Source organism: Macrobrachium rosenbergii, chromosome 14 (assembly GCF_040412425.1).
Source record: "Macrobrachium rosenbergii isolate ZJJX-2024 chromosome 14, ASM4041242v1, whole genome shotgun sequence".
Lineage (NCBI taxonomy): Eukaryota > Metazoa > Arthropoda > Malacostraca > Decapoda > Palaemonidae > Macrobrachium > Macrobrachium rosenbergii.
In genome coordinates this window covers 426066-446753 of record NC_089754.1, presented here as the reverse complement: position 1 = coordinate 446753, position 20688 = coordinate 426066, and the positions used below count along the sequence as shown (strand labels likewise).

Sequence of the window (20688 nt, the reverse complement as noted above, 5' to 3'; positions counted from 1 at the left end):
GTTCGTCCGATCTTAGGTCGCAAGTGAAGGCACCGCAGAAAACGGGATATTCATCATAGAGAACCCATTGAGCGGGGATTTCACATGCTCAGCTTACCTCTATGATATGCCCTCAAGAAAAAAGCATATCACCCCTTTGCATGGCAAGTCGTCACCTCGGTTCCCTTTCAAAACTTCTGCATAAGTTATTTTATCAAAGAATGCCTTTGAATCATTTAAAAACCCTGAAACAGTGCTGTGAGGGAAATTCTTACCCTATGGTTTTTTTTTTTTTTTTTTTATTTAGCAGCCCATGCTCCCAGTGTGGTGGTGTTCTCAGTAGCTTCTTATTTCACTATGGTGTTGTAATGAATGTTAAGTTAAGTGTACCTTAGTTTTACCAGACCACTGAGCTGATTAACAGCTCTCCTAGGGCTGGCCCGAAGGATTAGACTTATTTTACGTGGCTAAGAACCAATTGGTTACTTAGCAACGGGACCTACAGCTTATTGTAAAATCCGAACCACATTATAGCGAGAAATGAATTTCTATCACCAGAAATAAATTCCTCTAACTCTTCATCAGCCGGCCGGGGAATTGAACTCCGGCCCAGCGAGTGACAGTCCGCAGCTTGTTGTAGTGAATGGCATAAAAATGCTCATGGTGTTGGGGGGAAATTTACCCCACCACAGTGTTACATGACAAGAACAGTTAATTCTGTCCTGGGGTGAAAAATACCCCAGGACAGTGGTAACAAATTATTATATGTGGGTATGTGTTACCCCACAGCAGTAATTATGCACGAACATACGTGGGGTATATTTTATTTTAATGTGTTTTTTCTCCATTTTCAGTTGACTAATATAAATGGGGTTTATTTTAATGGTGTTTCTCTATTTTCAGATGACATTGTGCAGGTGAAAAAATTGAAAACAGTAAGATAATAGAAGAAAGAGATGAAAAAATATATGAAAACTGTAAACAGAAATCAGGAACCGGGGAAAATAATAATACTGATATTGTGGAAAGTGAAATTTTTAAACGTGACAACGAAGTGTTGAAAGATGATGAAAATTTATTGTTATCAGGTAGGCCTACCAAACAAAGACAATACAGAAATGAGACTGAAAATTCTTTTGTTGTTTTACTAATTTAATTTTCATCTCTTTGCAGATATAACTAAATTTTTCAGATATATTTTGTTACAAATAAAGTAAAATAAACATGAGTGGAAAAAAAAAGAGACTCCAAAGCCTAAATGAAAATACTATACTGGAGATGAGTTTGTAAGGATAGTATTGAGTGACATACTGGCGGGGAGTTGTCAGGTTCATTGGTGGTTCCTTACTGAATGAATGTACAGTTGTTTTAGATTTAGCTGGCCTTGTGCCAGCACGGGGTCTTGCTCCTAGAGTACAGAATCTTCGAAGTTGTTATTGGCTGGTCCGAGCCGCGAAGTAGTTTCTACACACAGACAGGGCAGAAAAACAGAGGTAATGTTTCGGACATCTGTGTTTGTTGACAGGCAAACAGATGGCGATTGTGAGAGACATAATAAACATACGATGATAAGACATATATCAATGGAAAGGCCAGGAAATTCCACATATGGCCAGTTGCATGAGATTCGAGACAGATCAATGAATACAGTGCAGTAGCATAATATATGTGAAAAATGGCGAGACTGGGCGTCTTCACAAACAGAAACAAAATACAGTTTGATGCAGAAGATTCTGTGGAACATTATGAGTACATCATTGGAATGCTTGCATGGCAATGCAAGTAGTGGTGATTGTACATAAATCGACACAACAATGGTTAGGGAGAAACAAACGGGAATATTGTATGACGATTCTGACTATGATAAAAAAGCCAAGTGAAGTAGACATTGATAATGCAGAAAGTGAAGATAATTATTAAAATAATATATAAAAATTATACTTAATAAGTTTTTATTAATATAACATATTAAGATGCGTAATTTTAACTCCTAATTATTACCTAAAATAAGAGACCTTTAGGTCACCCCATGAATGCCTTAAGGATGATATTTATCAGTCAAATAACTCGATTTACAATTAAAATATGGTTTAATTATATTTGGTACATTTTTATCCATTTATTATGTTAAAATACATTATTATTAACCCATAAATAAGTAATATATGCTACCGTATTTGCGATACACTTTTACCACTACCAACGCATTAAGCGGTAGAAAATAAGTAAATCGCTAAAATGCTTGATTAATTTCATTTACAATTAAGATAACTAAATTTTATATTAAAATAATATTATTTAATAATATTCTATGTATTTCTGTACATTTAAACTGTTCAAAAACAGTATTTTCTTACCCGAAAAGGACTCAAATAAACCTCTTAATCATTTCGGTGGAAAGTGGCCGAGTGACTGTAATCAATAACAACCTTCGTACGGATTCTGTCGCCAGAGAAATAGTCACAGAAAATCAATTTCGACCGGAACCATTGGCTGAATGGTCGAATCGAAGGTCAACCGAGGTAAATCAATGATTGAGGTTGAATTCGTGAGTTAAGAATTGTGTAAAATTTGTGTTTTTGAGTTAAATATGGTTGAATTAAGTGGGGGCATTACCCTTGTCTGAACGGTAAAGGTTACGATGGTCGGTCTTATTTAAGCGTTATTTAATGGATATAAACCGTTGTTTTCATTAAATAAACCGTTGTTTTCGTTATTTAAATCGTGTTTAAATAACGCTGAAGGTCGACCCGATGTAAGGACACTTATTATCAAAGGAACTATACAAGCCCAGCGTACCCAAACCTACTGTAACCTAATCTAACCTAGCAGACCGTGTTACTCAGTAGGGGCTCTGCCCCCCCCTGGACCCCCCGTGAAGGAAACTCCGATTTGGTAGAACTAGGCATTAGCTCCGCGTCCTATATCCTGTAAAATGGTCTCTTCCTGTAGTATTTTGGTTGCTTGTCAAGAATCGAGCTTTCCAGTCGAGAAACATGCCAAGCGCCATTTTTAAGAGATATAATAAATAAAACTAAGAAATACTTTGACCCAGGATGGCGCTTGGCATGTTTCTCGACCGATAGCCGCGATTTACCATTATTTTTTGGCGGTCGACTGTAATTGACGTCAGAACCGATACGTTTTTGCAGGTTGGCCCTCCTCGAATGCCATTGTGCATTTGCAGTGATATATATAATATATATATATATATATATATATATATATATATATCTCTCGAATGTCTTTTCCTGTAATACTACAGTGTAATATGAAAATAAGAAGGCCCATAAAACACTATTTAAACGTTGAAACCATATATTTCGGGCACTTGTTTCTGTGCCCCTGTTCACTGGTAGAATATGGACAGGTGGAAAGTTACAATGGTATGTATACAAAAACATGAAGGTGTGGCCTTAGGCCTCCGATGTTAAGGAGGTGGCGTTTCTTAAGAAGGAGGAGATTGACCAAATTCCCTAGTGGTTTTTGGCCTCATTAGCTCCCGTTTGGCGATGGATCTGGCGGTCGCGTTTGGCAGGTCATCTTCTTCAAAAGAAGTCCGAGGATTAAGGTGTCAATGGCGTCCGATTTCCAATGTCCTCCTGACAGGTTCATATTGTTGGTTGATTGGTAATGTAGATTCCAGCATCTTTCTTTTATGCGGACGCTACTCTTGAAAACAACTCCTTACTCCAGTTAATGACATGCCCTGTATTTCTAATATGTAGGAAAATTCCCGAACTCTCCGAAGCGTAACGTACTGATCTTTTGTGCTCTGTTATTCTTTGCGAGAGCGCTCTACCTGTCTCGCCTACATAGATGTCATGACAATTACTACACGGTACCTTATAGCTCGGCTTCTTCCCTTTGTTATTTAAGTATCGTTGAAGCGAACTCGATGGATTTGGGATAATGGAAAATGAAAGGATTATTAGAACTGAGTTGCTCGGTGGCCTTTTGGATGTTTTCATCATTATGGAAAGCTTTATTTTGTTGTTGAAATCTATTTGTCTGTTGTTGTAGTGGACCTCTGTAGTATATTTTATTTGCTTTATTAATAGCCCTCTAGATAATGTGGCAATTGGATAGAGCAGTTTGCGTTAGGTGTTGGCGGATCGTGTTAGAATTCTTGATCCAGGTACTCATTTTAGACATATCCTAAGTCCTCTGAATAGGTTGCACCCTACCATGATTTTTCACGAGGCGTCGTGGTAGCTTAAGAAATGAATGTAGGAGACAGCCCGAAGGTGGGTTTCTATATACTGTAAATGCATACCTGTTCTGTTTTCTTATGATCAGTACATATCGAGGCGGCAGTTTTCCGTCCTTTTCCCATTCTGTTTTAAATTTTATGTAGGTGAACTAGCGAATTTAGCCTATTAAAAAATTCTTAAAGTCCCCAGCTATTGTCCCAGAAGTAAAGATATCATCTCGTATCTAAGCAGATCATGTTATGGGGTTTGGGTTCAAACGACAAAGTTTTGTTTCAGAAATATTATGTACAAGTTTGCTAGAAGGGTGATGAGGACTTCCATGCTACAACCAAATTTTTGTTTATAAGTACCATTGAAAGAAAACACGTTGTTAGTTACACAGAGGTTGATAAGTTTTAAGTTTTATCTATGCCAAGAGGAAAATGGTCTTCATATGGTTGTAACTTCCTCTCCATATTCTACCAGTGAACAGGGCACAGAAACAAGTGTAAAATATCGTTTAAGCGTTTAAATAGTGTTTTATGGGCCTTCTTATTTTTCATATATATATATATATATATATATATATATAACATACTTACTATATATATATATATATATATATATATATATATATATATATATATATATATGTACTATTAATATATATATATATATATATATATATATATATATATATATATATATATATATATATATAGGGAAATTTTAGTAAAAGTGGTTTTTCCCTTTACTGAAGTTCAGGGGCAGAGCCCTGACTTTCATCTTTCCCGGCCTACATTAGGTTAGTATGGTTCCTTTGTTCCGACACAATACACAACCGTCGGTCCTTTACATTAGGATTTTGGTGTAGGCTGGAAATGGCCGTTGAACTTTCGAACAAGGTGGTTAGGCAGTTAACTACCGTCCGGGAGTTGGGAGTACCGACTGCCCGGATGTATATTCCAATTTGCTTCGACCGTCGTAGAATGCGAACGTTGTTCTTCGCTCTCGGCCTGACTGCCCTTCAGCTTTTCGGTGGGATTTTTCATTACTTTTCTGATAATGAATGTTGATAAGCCTTCTAAACCCTCTATCCCCAGCTTGTGTGTCGGGGTAGGAGGCAAAAGATGTAATACCTTTCTTTCTGAGTGTGGAGCACAGACCCACGCCATTTGCCCAACTTGCAGGGGCGTGTGTGTTCGGCGCAGTGTTCCTTTATGCTTGGGTGTTGTACCTGGTCTCCCGAGCAATGGAAGAGGTTCGAAGGAAGGAGACGCTAATGTCTGAAGCCCGCCAAGGAATCATCCAAGGGTAACACGCCCCCGACAACTCCAGTGGTGGCTAATGTGTCGAGATCGTTTCTCCCTCCCTGCTTGCTCCCTCTCCCTCGGGTGAGGACTCCCCCTCCCCTTCCTCATTCGTTTCATTGGGTGTCGAAGGGTGTGGGGGTGTGGTTGATCAGGACATCCTCTCAGGGGCCTCTCCTCGCTCTAGAAATGAAATTTTTCCCTGAGGCTTAGCGGAGGCTTCAATTTTACCCGACTGTTTCCTCAAGTTTTGAGGCTGGAAATTCCTGGGCAGTATCGGACTTGTCTTCTGCCTGGATACACCTGGGTCTACCTGGCGTTCTGTCACTGGAGGGCCTGGTGTCCCACCTGTCTGGCACTCCAGTAACAACCCACTCAGCTACCGCTACCACTGCCGTGACTGTCACCATGTCTGTGTTCAGGAAGCTGCCTGTGACGGTGGCTTCACACCTAGACACCCAGGTTTGGCTGCTCTACCTCTCACCGTCCTGTGCCACTGCCCCTGATTCTGGCGCTATCGACCTAGACGCCGTATGGTGATGTGCGTCGGTGCAGTACATGACATTGCCTGCCCCTGTTGCTGGCCCTGGCTCGTTCGTGACAATGGTTCCGGCTCCTCGCTTCCCTGTCTCTCGGCCCGGCCTGGCTGCTGACACGCCTCCCGTGCCTTCGACCCTGGCTTGGCCCGGCCTGGCTGCTCACGCGCCACCCATGCCTTCATCCCTGGCTCCTCCACTGGACATTCCTGGCTGCTGCGCAGTGTTTCTGCCCACCAACGGTGTGCTGGCCCGAGCACCGTCTACACTACCCAGGTTGCACCTGCTGCTGTGACCCCCCTGGTTGCTCTTCAGTCTTCAGCTGCTCCTGCATGGTTTGGGGACCTGACCTCAATCCTGAGGGAGATGGCAAAGAAGAAGTCAAAGAAGAGATCGCGGAAGGTGTCGTCGTCTTTGCCTTCGTCTTCGTCACCTTCGTCTTCATCTGCTGCCTCTTCTTCCTCTTCTCCTTCTGAGGCTACCCAGCCAAAGAAGAAGAAGCCTGCCTCACCCCCCACCAAGAGGTCTCACACCGAGACCTCTAAGGGACTGCCTCCTTCCACAGGGAAGGCAGTGGGATCTCTCCCTGGCTCTTCCCGATCCACGGATCAGGGAACCGCTGCTCTGGCCCCCGGGTCAGTCGCATCGGAGCCAAGGGCGTGCAGACCACGGTCTGCACTCCCCCTGCTGCGCCGAAGAAACCTGCTTCTAAGGCCAGCGGGTCCACATCGGTTGTGTGTGAGTCGCTCCGTACCAGGTTTCAGGGGCCGTGCCCCAGTCTAGTATGGGAGAAACCTCTCTCCGTACAGACTCGGGTGTGGGGCGAGAGAAAGAGTCCTGGCATGCAGGTGCCCCGACTCTTCCTGCTGGTACTTCTGCGAGTGCCAAGCCAGGAAGGTCACCAGTCCTCGAGTCCAGACACCTGAAGAAGCAGAGAAGAGGTCCCCAGACTTCTCGAGAGGTTACGCCTCAAGAAGACTGGGCGTGTTCCAGAGGACAGCGCAAGTTCACACCAGCCAGCTGCGCACTTGACCTCCTCCCAGTCCCCAGCCACGCCTGGGCGCGGCCAGCCTGGCTCGGGGAAACGGGCCTCACTCGCGCCGAGCCACCAGCTCTCCTGGGAGACTGCTTCACCCAGGCGAAGCACTCTTCCTCGACCCAGGTTGCCGCTACCACCGCTGGCTGGTGATCGCCTCCCAGCTCGGGCTGCCCTGCTGGTTCAACCAGCAGGGCCAGTGGAGCACCTGATTCTCCTCGCCTGCTTCCTCTACCCTCCTGACTCTTCCAGGGGCACAAGTCAGACAGAAAGAACTCTGGCGAGTAGTCTCCCCAGAGTTTTACCTCAGGGGCGTAAGTACCTGGCTCGGTCCTCAGTTCGACCAGGTCTTATGCCCCCTGTAAGGCTAGTTAGTTTGTCGCATTACATGTCATCGGAATACACTTTGGGGTAGGCTGCCACCAGCCTAGGTGTTTATAACACACCAAAAGCAAACAAAAAAATCATTTAAAATATATACAAAGTGCATTGAATTCACAGTAGCGGATTCTAAGGAGGTGTGTGGGTAAGGATTTGCCACGTAGGTTTAGTCTATTACCACCAGATACTGCTTGTGGGTAACAAATGAAACAGACTTATAACACTAATACCACATGTATTAACATCAATAATATATATATATATAAAAAAAACAATGGCATTCACTTAATAAAGGAAGTACACCTAACACTGAGCATGGTACCACCTACTGAACTCAACATTAACCTCAATTTAAAATGGTCCCAGACACAAGAAAGTACATTACATAGTGTCTACATCATCACTCAGAAAAAAAATATAAAAGACTCTTTGAGGCAGTACAAAAGGCACAAAGTTTTCTCCAAAGTTCGGCTACTACCAGACAACTTAACCTAATTTCCCCAGACAAAAGGCTTGGCTTACCTTAGCCTACATTTCAGACAACCTAATAAAACAATTCTCAATATGTACTCCACCTTACCTCAACAAATATTTTCTTACTCTGGCACCCTTTTACAATGTAGGCATAATATACTCTGTGCGATGCTTTCATTTGTTGGCAGGCCAGTTGCACATGGTGTTGTTCTCCCCCAACAAATATGCTAGGCCAATAGGAATCCTGCACTTCTCACATATGTGGGACTGGACTCTTTATTATTTCACCCTTGGCCTTGAGAGGGAACATCACCCTTGGGACTTGCACTCCATCAACTTGTTGCCTGAGAGGAAAATAAAACTCTCAGTGTTCCTACTTATGAACTCAACTTGGTCAGTACATGGGGCCTATAACAGAGCCTGCCTTTTTGGCAACATCAAGAAATGTAAATGTGAAATTAAATTCATAAAATTGTTGTTATGACACCTTCCCCTTTAAACCATCTTTAAGCTAACTTAAACAAATCCTCATTTTCTCCGATATTACGGCATTAATTATGAAATATTATAAGTAGTCCGGTAGCCAGAGTCCTTGAGGCTGGGACGAACGGGGTAAAAGGACGCCCATTCTGGATTGGCATCATTCTTTCCTCGCTGACTTGCTACCTCTCAGATTAAGACGAGAGTCTTGCTTCTCATTTTCTGGCAAAGGTGACTTTCTCACAGTACTATATACAAAATTTACTTTAAGTCCCGAAACATCACTTCAAGTTTGGTGCCATGTTCTAAGGTAGGCCTAAATGTGTGAGCAAAACTCAGCAAATTTTGGTTACATAAACAATAATCATGTAAGGCTTTCATTCAGTCTAGCCTGCAATACACCCAGGCACTACACCCCGTGGTGCAGGAAGGATCACAGGGGTCTGCCGAGGTTCTCCCTCCTGCAGGGAGAGTAGATTGGGAGGACCACACCCTGGAAGGACTCGAGGGTCTTTTCCCCCAGGATGTGGACACCCCTGAGATACAGAGGACGTTTGCTGAGGTTATCACGCTGATTCTTCAGCACAACGACCTTGGGGAAGGGACCACGGCCTCGTCTGTGGATTGTCCGTCGCACCTCGAATCCTACTTGGGACCCAAGAAGGAACCCAAGGCTTGGGTGGGGCTGCCGTGGTCCACGCTTGCCGAGGGAGTCCTCGATCAAGTGAACTGTCTCGTGTCTGGGCAAGACGGTTCGCTCAGATCGAACCGCTCGAACAAGCTTCTTCCCCCTCCTCTGCCTCACCAGAAGCGCTTCTGTACTCCGTCGGAGAGGGCATTGCTGCCTAAACAGGTTGACCCAGACCTGGTTCATCTGGATCCGGGTCTGACGTTGCAGCAACTTGCTGCAGAGAGCATCTCCCTCTCTCAGCAAGAAGCTGCCAATCCTGGAAGCCACTGCCATGGTGGCCCTCCAGGCAGTCTCCTGGCTGGATCTGTGGTCCTTCAGTATCCAAGGTGGCTGCTTCCTCAGGCACTATCGCACCTGGGGAGGACTCCGCCTTCGGGAGACTATGCCAGTCTGGAGGTAGGGCCATCTCCTACCTCGCCCACCAGACGGCAAGCTTGTGGGCTGACCTGGTCCTGAAGCGAAGAGACGTTGTACTCTCTCGCTTCTCCAGATCTCTGGGGCCCGAGTCGGGTCAGGCTAGCACTTCCTCGGCCCCAAGAAGTCCCAGTCTTCAAAGGGATTCCGTCAAAACACCCAGCCTTCTTCTTCCTCTAGAAAGAGCGGGTCTTCCCACCCCTTTCAGCCTGCTTTCCAATCCGGAAAAGGGGGCAAAGGGAAGAAGGAGAAGGGGAAATGCTAGGGGAGGCGTTCCCCCCCCAAATGCTGCCTGTCGAGCCATTGGGCAACATGGCAGCAACACAGAGCCGAGACCTGGATAGTGGATGTCCTTCGGGAGGGATATCTACTACCCTTCGAGTCTCGGCCTCCATTCACCTACTCTCCGGTCCATCTCCGCACATATGTCCAAGGAACTCCAAAGGACACCTCACTCCAGCAAGAAGTGCAAGCCACGCTGAGCAAGGGTGCTGTGAAAGTCGTGTTAGACCAGTCTCCAGGCTTTTACAGCCCTGTCTTTCTCGTAGGAAAAGCCACAGAGGAATGGAGACCAGTCATAGACCTCTCTCCCCTGAACAGATTCGTTCGCCAGCACGATCCATGCTTGCTTCTATCAGGGAGAACGGCTTCATGCTTATGGTGGACTTGAAGGATGCGTATTTTCAAATACCCATTCATCCGTCCTCTCGCAAGTACCTCCGCTTTATCCTTGGGGAGATGGTCTTCCAATTCAGGGCACTCTGCTTCGGGCTCTCAACCGCTCCCCAGGTGTTCACAAGAGTCTGCTCTTCTCTCGTGTCAGCTTGGGCCTACTTGCACAGGATACATCTACTGAGGTATCTCGATGACTGGCTCGTGGCAGTTGCTACAGGACAGGGATTGACTCCTCGAGTTTTGCCGCGATCTTGGGATTGTGGTGAACCTCGAGAAGTCAGATCTCACCCCCAAGCAGAGGGTAAAGTACCTGGGCATGCTGATAGACTCAGTGGCAGCAAAAGTCTTTCCCTCAGACTCTCGTATCAGCAGGTTCATGCAGGCAGCACAGCTGTTCCTGTCACGACAGGAGCAGCCAGCCTGGCAATGGCAAGTCGTCACCGGTCATCTGTCATCGCTGGAGAAGCCTCATGGGCGTCTTCACCCGCGGTCTCTACAATGGAAGTTAAAGGAGTATTTGGTCCCAGTCCCGAGACCCCCAGTCATCTCTCATCCCTCTTTCCGAGGAGGTGAGAGAGGACCTTCACTGGTGGATGGACGACAGGAACCTCTTGATAGGAGTATCCCTGCACACTCCCCCTCCAGACATGCTCCTGTTCTCAGACGCATCGACCGAGGGAGGAGTTGCTGACTTCAGGAATGTGGCACCGAGACGACAAGCACCTTCACATCAACATCCTTGAACTCAAGGCAGCCTTCCTGGCTCTCCAAGAGTTCCAGGATCGAGTGACGGGACACTCCATGGCACTGATGAGCGACAGTACCACGGTAGTGGCATACGTCAAGAAGCAGGGGGGCCTAGTGTCCCTCCTGCTCCACCAGTTGATAATGCAGGTGCATGAGTGGCCCGTGGCTCACTCAGTAGAGCTGTCAGCCAGGTACATTCCAGGCAAGAGGAATGTCGTGGCAGACAAGCTCAGCCGCCAGAATCAGGTGATAGGAACCGAATGGTCCCTTCACTCGGAAGTGACGGAAAGGTTATTCGACCTGTGGGGGCATGTCCAGTCATCAACCTGTTCGCCACCCAGCGCAACAGAAAACTCCAGGTCTTCTACTTGGTCGTGCTGGACCCATGGGCCGCTGCATAGGACGCGTTCCAGCACCCGTGGGACAACCTCGACATTTACACCTTTCCTCCGTTCTGTCTGATTCGCCGAGTAATCAACTAAGTGATGATCACCCCGAATCTCAGAATGATTCTGGTGGCACCCAAATGGCTGCAGGCCGTTTGGTATCTGGACCTGCTAGCTCTCCTCTCCGAGGCGCCGAGAGATCCCCGGCCCAACCTGCTGTGTCAACTGCATGTAGAGCAGTACCACCAGGCAGTGCATTCCCTGTGTCTTCATGGCTGGAGGTTATCCACCATCTCCTGCGAGCAAGAGGCTTTTCGCGCCAAGCAGCAACAGAGATGCTTGGGTACACGTTAGACGATCCTTTTGCCGCAGCTGGTTACCAGGGAAAGTGGTTGCTGCCTCCTTACCTTCAAGGTTTTTTTGTTTTGATGTTCGTCGGTGAGCAGGGTTTTCTTTCTCAGTCGGGTCTGGTAGCAGCTATTCAGCAGCAGCAGCAGGCTTTTTGGAGTCGACGTTCCTTACCAAATTGAGAGGCTTCTCTCGGAGCACGTCAGCTGTGGAGTGTGACCATGGCTAGTCGTGTGACTTGGCTGCTCATCTTTGATGACAGCGTGAGGCTGTTTTCTCTTCTCCATCGAGATATTCTGGTTTGATGAGAAGTCTTGTCCCTGTTGTGCAGCTGGGGCTGTCTTGGCCCCTGTGTGGAGGATGTGACTGCCTGCTGTTGGAGCCTGACTTTTTTTTGTTTAATGCTAGTTTAACTTTTTTGTTTAGTGCTGCCAGACAGGCTTATTTTTGATTTATCAAGACCATCTTTTTGACCTGGCCCTGGCAAATCAGTGAAGAGAGTAATTTAAGCTCATTTTATTGTTTTTGACTTTTCCTTTTGTTTGTTGCATCTGATGTTAAACAGCTCCGACTCCTAATTGGGAGAATGAATGTGCAGTAACTGCTCACTCTCGTTACCATCCTGGCTTTTTCCGCACGGGCATACCAGGGCGTGTCCGTACAAGCTGTGGTTGGTGTCATCGAAGGTATCACCCAACGGAGCTACCCAGCAGGTCGCGGACTTTCTCGTTCCTTTTGATAGAAGAAGCTTCTCTCACTTCAGCTGTGCAAAAAGGGTACCAAGCACAGGCCTTATCTTGTGGCTGAAGACAAACCTCTTCCTCCTTGTGATTGCCTTTATGTCATCCGACTCTTGCCCACCCTGGGATCTCAGGCCTACTTTGCATGTGACTCTGATCCTTCCTCCTGACTTGCATGCAAGGGGACCTTTTAGAAGTCATCAGACAATCTGAGCCTCAAGACCGCCTTCCAACTTGCCCTGATCATTTTGTCAGAGGCAGACTTTTCCTTCCTGGTAAACACTCTCAACCATGGAGGAAGACAAGGAGGTGAACTTCAGTCCCCGTTTCAGAGACTCAGTCAGATTCCTCCTCCAACCAGTAAGCCCCTTCCTAATTTATAGTAAAGGAGATGCTACTGTGTTGTTATATTGTGTCAGAACAAATCTGAAATTTTTAAATGTAAATTGTATTTTTGGCTAACTATACAAAGAACACCATCTCTTTCTGGCTTACATTTTATGCCCACTGCTCAGGAGAAGATGACACCCCTCCAAGAGCTCTGATACGGCATTGGTCCGTCCCTCGCAAAGAACAATGTTGTACATCCGCTGAAGGCAGGCGTGTGGTTCCAACAGACCACCTTCACCTCCTTCTACCTTGGGATGTTGCTCACAAGTCCTTGGACACTTTTTCCTTGGGTCCTGTGGTGGCTGCTCAACAAGTTGTGTAAAGGACATCGGGCTCCTCTAACAGGACAGGTTGCACAATTTATGTTTAAAAATTGTGGTTTTTAGAATGAATGTCGAATTGGCCTCTTTCTTTCCCCCATCCTGATTTTTTCCCACCAGGAGCGGACGTGCTTTACATGCTGGATCTGGTGTTACAATCAGGTGAGGCACCCAACCAGAGCTCCCTTTTATTTTCTGTTCAAGGTGATAGGCAGTTACGCCTTCCCTTGCCAGGGAGGCAGGAAAACCCAATGCTTGCCCCTTTTATGTAAACCGATTCCAGTTTGCTTAGCCTACTTTGCACCTAACTGACGCTCCTCTTCGTGCAAAGGGACCCAGTAGACTGAGCCCGTTTTACAACCCGATCATTTTGTCAGACTGTCGTCCCCTCACTCTTTCGACCAGGAGGGGAAGACAAGGAGGTGAGCTCCAGTCAGTTCAGGAGACTCAGTCAGATTTTTGTAAGTCTTCTATGTAAAGGACCGTAGGTTTGATATTTATTAAACAAATCACAATTTTTAAAAGTAAATTGTATTTTTGATAACTATACAAAACCCGAGGTCCTTTACATGTGATGCCCACCTCAAATGCCACCCCCTGATCTGGCAGCCTGGGTATATTTAGAAACTGGAATGTTTACATCCGGGCAGGCAGTACTTCTTCCAGCCTAACCACTTTATTTAGATAATGAAGGCATTTCAGCCCTAAGCCTGAAAGCTCCCTAATGCAAAGGATCGGATTTGGGTTAGAAATATACAATTTCTTTTTAAAATTGTGATTTTTAAGAGTAAATTGTATTTGTTCCATCAAACCGTGGGCTTTACATTAGGAATTACAAGCGGGCTGAAACGGCCGTAAACTTTGGGCAAGGTGGTTAGGCAGTTACTATGAGTTGTTTTATAACCTGCCCTGATGTAAACATTCCAGTTTGGGGAGGTTGCATGTCGTTGCAGACGTGGTTTGGATCTCTTTGCCTGACTGTTGTTAAGCTCTTTATTATCCCGGTGGGATCTTTCTGTATTTTTGTTCTATGTATAGCGTGTGTTTGATATTCATTAATACAAACTCATGATTTGTGATAATTTTGCATCGCCGTCATTCACTGTGATGTGTCTTGGGTTTGACGAGACCAAAGGAGAAGCATAACCGAGTGGTTTGCTTCTTCCAGTAGCCCCATATTTAGATAATGAAGGCCCTTCCCCTGTGAGATATAGTAGATTGGGACATAATATCTTCGCCCCCTACATTGATAACGAAGAGTTCGCTTCCCATCTTGGGCTTCCACCTCCATGTATGACTACTTGCTTCCTACTTGTGCTGAGTGTTGTTTCGCCGGTTGACAGTGAGCATTGCAGACACAGGGGGAGGACAGAATCTAAGGGAAAAATGCATGAGTGGAGTCCTCTGTCCTTCTCTCATTCACTGTTCTTCCTTATCTCCCTTGGTAGAGATCTCTCACAGTACCTGGTTGGAATGACAGTGGAGACCATGTCGGGATCGTTCAGTCTCTGGCGACCTCTTTGAGAGGCCTCCTCATCGATTGCTGTCATTGCTGGCCTTCATGTACTCCGTGGCACTGCCTCTGGTGTATCTGTGGTCCATCTGCTCCTGGTGTTTCCTGTGTTATGCTCCTGTTAACTCAATGACAGTCTCTGGGCGGCTCTTCCTGATCTCCTGCTGCAGCCGTCCTGATCCTTCCTGTCGCTGTTGGTGACTTTCATGTGATGTTCCTGGCCGTTGCTGTAGCTCCTGCCTTCCAAACTGCTTCCGTAGCTCCTGCATCGGCTGTCCTGATCGTGCCTGCTGCTTCTCCTGGTGGTCGTGCCCAGGGCCACTTCTGTTGTGTTCCTGCCTAGCTGCCCTGGAGGTTACAATGTTTGCCATTCTGTAGAAGTTGTTGGAATGAAGGTGAAGGAAGTCGCCCTGGGGAATTGACACTCCTGGCCGTTGCGGTAGCTCCTGCCTTCCGAACTGCTGCCATAGCTCCTGCATCAGCTGCTTCCGTTGTGTTCCTGCCTAGCTGCCCTGGAGGTTACGATGGTTCATGTCCACCAGCCTGTAGAAGATGTCGGAGTGAAGATGAAGGAAATCTTCCTGTGGAAGTAGCTGCCGCCTTCTTCAACTTATCCTTGATTTCTTCTTCTGCTGCCTCTTCCCTTCCTCTCCCAAGGTCCAAGGGGGTCCTGGAATCCGGACAGACCGTTGGCTGAAGGAGAGGAAGGCTGCTTCTTTACCTTTGATGCCCTTAGATGTCTAGGGACTGCCTCCTTCCGAGGAGGCATAGGGTCTCTTGTTGGCTCTTCCCAACCTTCAGGTTAGAAAACTGATTCGCATACCCCTGGGTTTTGTGTTTTGGGAGTCGTGGGCACTCATTCCTCGGTCTGAGATCCTGTTCCCAGTCCTAGAGGTTCCGCCTCTAGACAGGTGCTCCTCTGGGCGCTCGTTCGCGAGCCACTGCAAGTGCTTGAGATTTGGTGGAATATGGAGTATCCCGATGTGGCCTGGAGAGTACTCTCCCTGGCCCAGTTCGGGAGCAGTGCGAGAGAAAGGGACGAGGCACCCAGGTGTCTCAGCTCTTCCTGCCAGCACCACAAGCACTCCTCGAGTGCTTACCAGTGCTCGGTCGGGTTCCCAGTCTGGTGTCTCGATCCTATCCATTCGAACACCAGAAGAAGCAGGGACGAGATTCCCTTCAGGAGTCCTGCAGGACATCTAAGGGACTGCTCTCTTCCGGGAGACAAGTTTCTCTCGGCTCTTCCAGCCCTCTGGGGGAACCCGATTCACATTCTTTGGTGGGGTCTGGCGTTTCGGGGGCCTCGCTCTCATGGCCTCTCAAGGCCACACCCTCATTGCCAGTCTTGGAAGTCTGCGTCTAAGACTTGTTCCGTGCCTGGCTTTTATCGATTTCTTAGAAACCAAAAGCAGCCGCTTCCGGATTTTTGGGAGTCTCGTGGGTTGCTCGAATTCTATGAATCATGAGCACTCTCCTGACAAAAGGCACAGGACAAGAGAAAGTGCCGAGACACCCAGGTGTCTGGGTGCCAAGACACCAGGTGTCTGGGTGCCGAGACGCCAGGTGTCTCGATACTCCCTGCCAGCTGCTTCGGTTGCTTGGCCGTGTTTCATCCTTGTGTCTTGAACCTTAGGGTTCGAGCATGCAGCATAGCAGACACAGAATTCTCCTTTGAACCTTCTTCTTGAAGGGCCTTGGCCTCGAAGGAGTTGAGAGTTCAGAAACTAGCGCTAATTCATGACAGACGAGTTCCCCTCTGTCCTGTGCCGATTGTGTTTGAGCGATCGGCTCGGCTCGCTTGGCTTGCCTGCTCCGCCCAGCCCCTGGTCACGCTTGCGAGACTGGCTCGGCTTGACTTGCCCTGCCTGCCTCCCAGTCTGGATCGCGTTCACGTGATCAGCTTGGTTCGGTGCGTCTCAGCTCGGCCCCACTCAGTTTTTCTGAATCGGGTTCTCAGCTCTGTTCGAGTGAACTTTCTGCTTTCCCCAGGAAGCGCTTTGCCACAGCACAAGCGCTCTTCTTCCCCCGTGTGGTAGTAATCTCCTATGGTTGATTATCACTCACGGTCTGCCTCTCCTGCTGGTCAAGGTCTCCCTCCAAAGGGAGAGGTACAGGAGTTTCATGCTTCAGAAACATCAGGGTCTTCCTCTTCAAGTTGCGATCGCCCACATTTTATCGGAGAACTTCGTGCCGACGAATCGGCATGAGGATCCCCGGTACGGGACCTCGGCTCCCCCAATGAATAATCTTCATCACTCACAACCCTTGCAGTTCCCAAGGGGCTGGGAGTGTCGGGGACCGCTGCAGTCCTGGCTTCTGAGAGCATTCTCGACCAGATGAATTCTTTTCTTCAGGCAAGGAGTTCATTCAGGTCGAGACACCAAGCTTCTCCCCTGCCTCGACAGAATACTAATTCTTCTTGCCTCGGAGGGTCTTGCAGACTGCAGTTCTGTGGGGAATTCTGGTTCTAAGAAAAAGGATTTTGTCCCAATTCAGATCTCCTGTTTTGTAATTCCCAAGTTGGCTCGACCCTTAGGAACGAACCTTTACTTGGTTCTGCCTTTCTCTTTCAGAGATTTGCCAGATACCTCAGTAATCAAGGTCCGTACTAGGGCACTGCCTTGTCCTTTGGACAGTGGCCAAGATCTTGGGGTCTTAGTCATCTCGACTCGACCTTGAGTTCAAGCCAGCCCCCCTCAACTCCTAGAAGTCCCAGGCTTTGGAAGAAGATTACGGAACACATAGCCCTCTTCTTCCCTTCTAGGAAAGTGCACATAACTGTGTCTCCTTCCACCCTATTTTCCGTAAGGGAGGAGAGAAGAAGGGAAGAGAGAAAGAAGTATCAACTGGGAAGAAGTTCTCCTACTGCTGATGCCTGGATGAAATGATACTTATCGAGTCTCTGGAGCTAGCAGCAACATTGCCGAGACTTGGGAATTGATTCCTTCAGGAGAAGTATCTATTTCCCATAGGTCTCGGCAATTCTTTTCATCAAACTTCCATCCCACTCCTCTCCTGTGCTCCCAATTCAGGAAAAGCCAGCCCGGCTAGAGCTCATTGTCTCAGTACCCTGTTATCTTGCAGAAGCTTCCCCATGGTGGAGAATGGAAGTCTGCTTCCTTTCCTCCGTTCTTTCCTCTTTGAGCATGAGGAAAGAGTTAGGTTAATGCTTGATTGAAGGAACCTTCGAATATGCTTGCATACCCCCTCACATCTTGTGTCTACTTACGGATTCACCGATCGAGGAATAGGCGCACACCGGTAAGACCTTGTCTTGAAGGTTTGTGACTGAGACGATTAGTACCTTCTCATCACCGTCCTAGGCTCAGGGCAGCCCTTTGGCCGTCCGAGAATTCAGGATGAGTTTTGCGACGCTCACTTGTTTTGTTGAACAACAAAACCACAGTAGTGGCATTTGTCGACAAACAAGAGGCAATCGTTTTTTCCTCCTGTTTCATCTGTTGACACTTGCAGGTACTCGAGTGTTGTTCTATTGCACACTCGACAGCTCAATTAACCCGATGTATTCCCGGTGGGGATGTATTGGTAGGCGAGCCTGGCCTCAGGTTTGAGTGATCAGGACGGAACGTGCTGTCACTCTTTTCTTCATGAAGATTCATGCAGAGACTGCTCAACTGAGAAATCCCTACTGTCCTTCTGTTGCCTCCCTGCACAACAAGTCGGTCAGTTTTTCTCGCTCCTTCATACCAGACCAGGGGCCACTGCGGTGAGGCATGCTGTCTTTTTTGGGGAAAATTCAATATCTACGTTTTTCCCCACTGTATTTGTCTGTTTCGCTAGGGGTTCACAAGCATTGCTCACCCCGAGTTACAGACAAATACTAGAAGACGTCGCCTTCATCCGACCTGATAGCCGAGGCATCGAGAAGAGTTCTGCTTGACCCAACCTCCTGTAGCAGCTACACAAGAAGCAGTTCTTGAGGCAGTACATCCCTGTGTGTTCAAGACTAGGAGACCTTCCAGCTTTCCTTGCAAGCACAGGCTTTCATGCCGAGTGGCAACGGATATAGCTGGATATCCCTTGAAGTCCTCTGCAACACTGTCCCAGGGACTGGATCTGTCTTTGCGGTGGGTGTCGTTGAAGGAACTTCTTCCAGGGTCAGAGTCGCTCTTCAAGTCTGGACTTCTGGTCTTCTCTGCCGAGGGTTGCTTCTCTCCCTTTCATTTGTGAAGAACGTAGGCCCTTGTGACCTAGTCTTCTATCTGAATAGCCTTCATCTCCTCAGTCGAGAGTTAGCTACGGATGAGAAGCTTCTTTGGTCGTGCTGTCCCAGGGAACTGTTCCCTGGGTGGCATGTGACTCTCGTTTAGGGTTCCTGTCCGTGCTCTGCACACGCCCTTACGAGAGTCGTTGGATAGAGATGTGCCCTCTTAGGACCATCTCTCAACTTACTCCAGCCTTGGTGTAGAAGATGGAAGAACAGGGATGGGGATCATACCTCGACTTTGTGTTGATGATCCAGATCATTGGCATCTACTGTTTTGAGTCCTTTGTCCTGTGTTGATGATCCAGATAGGTTAGTCCTATTGGGAGCTTTCCAAAGGCTCGACATTCATAACCTGGATGTCGTCAACGTTTTCGATAGTACTGTCTCTCGCAAGGAAGAAGTGTCTAAGGACACATCTTCCTCCTGACTTCGTGAAGCGATCAAAGGAGGTACTCGGCAGCTGATGACGACAATACCAGTACCTTCCACCCGAGAGCTCACGAAGTCGATAGCTTGGCCCATCCCTCGCATTCCGGAAGTTTCTGTCGGTCTGGAAGCAAGACGTGGTCTCATAGACCACACTCTTGTCTTCTTGTGGTCTTGCCCACAGGCCCTTGGAACCTTTTTTCCTTGGCCCTGTGGTGGCTGCTCAACAAGTTGTGTTGTCTTACCCGGCTCCTTCAAGAGGACGCGTAGCATCTCACCTAAGGTGTTGGTTCTGGGAGTGAGAAGGATTCTGAGAGTGACTGGCCTCTCTTCCTCCTCCTTCCCCGTCCTCCAACTACTTCTCCTTCGGGATGAGAATAGGACTCGAACCAATAGCTGCTGGATCTGGCGCTGATGCGGTAAGACTACATGTCCAGCACCCACTTTATTTTTCTTATAGAATCATAGAAGCAATTCCGCTCCTTCCTCTAGCAAGGGGAGGAAGGCGAGACTGGCAATAAGGGAACCCCATCTCGGCTTTTCCTTACTGCCTCCGACTCTAGATCCTTCCAGCCTATTTCGTAGGAGTTACGTTTCCTCACTCATGCGAAAAGGTCCAGTATCTGACATTTGATCTTGCAGTTCCTAAACTCCGATCAATATGTCAGAGGCTCGGGTACTCCTCCTCGCTCTTTCGACCAGGAGGAGTAGCCCAGGTGTGCAGAACTCCAGTCAGTTCAGGACTCACCCAGATTCCTCCCTCCAACCAGTGAGTCTTCCTAATGTAAAGGACCAAGGGATTGTATATTGTGTCAGAACAAATCACAATTTTTGAAAGTAAATTGTATTTTTCCTAACTATACAAACCTGAGGTCCTTTACATTACATATTATGCCCACCTCATGCCACCCCCAATCTGAACCTGGACCGAAAGGCAAACTGGAATGTTTACATCTGGGCAGGCGGGTATTCCTGCCTACCTGGCGATAGTTACTGCCTAACCACCTTGCTCAAGAGTTTAACAGCCGTTTCCAGCCTACGCTGAAAGTAATTCCTAATAAAGGACCTCAGGTATGCATAGTTAGGAAAAATACAATTTACTTTCAAAAATTGTAATTTTTCCATGGATCTTATAAAAAATTATACTTTACTTCACTGTATCCATTAATATTCTATGTCTTCTCATATTACTGTTATGTACAGTAAACCCCCCATATTTGCGTTCTCATGATTCACGGACTCACGCATTCGCGGGTTTCTCTGTGGAACATATCTAGCCATTATTCGCGGAAAATTCGCCCATTCACGGTATTTTTCACTGAGAAATATTCACTAATTACTGTATTTTCATATAATTTTCATGAATAAATGCAATTTTTGTGATAAAACTGTTAAAATACTCAGGTATATGCATTTTTACA

The 20688-nt window shown here is 47.1% G+C and overlaps 1 protein-coding gene across 1 annotated transcript in view; it reads left to right on the top strand.

Annotated features, from left to right (window-relative positions):
* The first annotated feature begins 2393 nt into the window (after nt 1-2393).
* LOC136845683 (zinc finger protein 420-like) overlaps nt 2394-20688 on the top strand; it is a 97886-nt gene continuing 79591 nt past the window's right edge. Inside the window, exon 1 of the mRNA XM_067115829.1 lies at nt 2394-2501. The gene's annotated coding sequence lies outside the window, so the exon portion shown is untranslated. The remainder of the gene's footprint in view (nt 2502-20688) is intronic.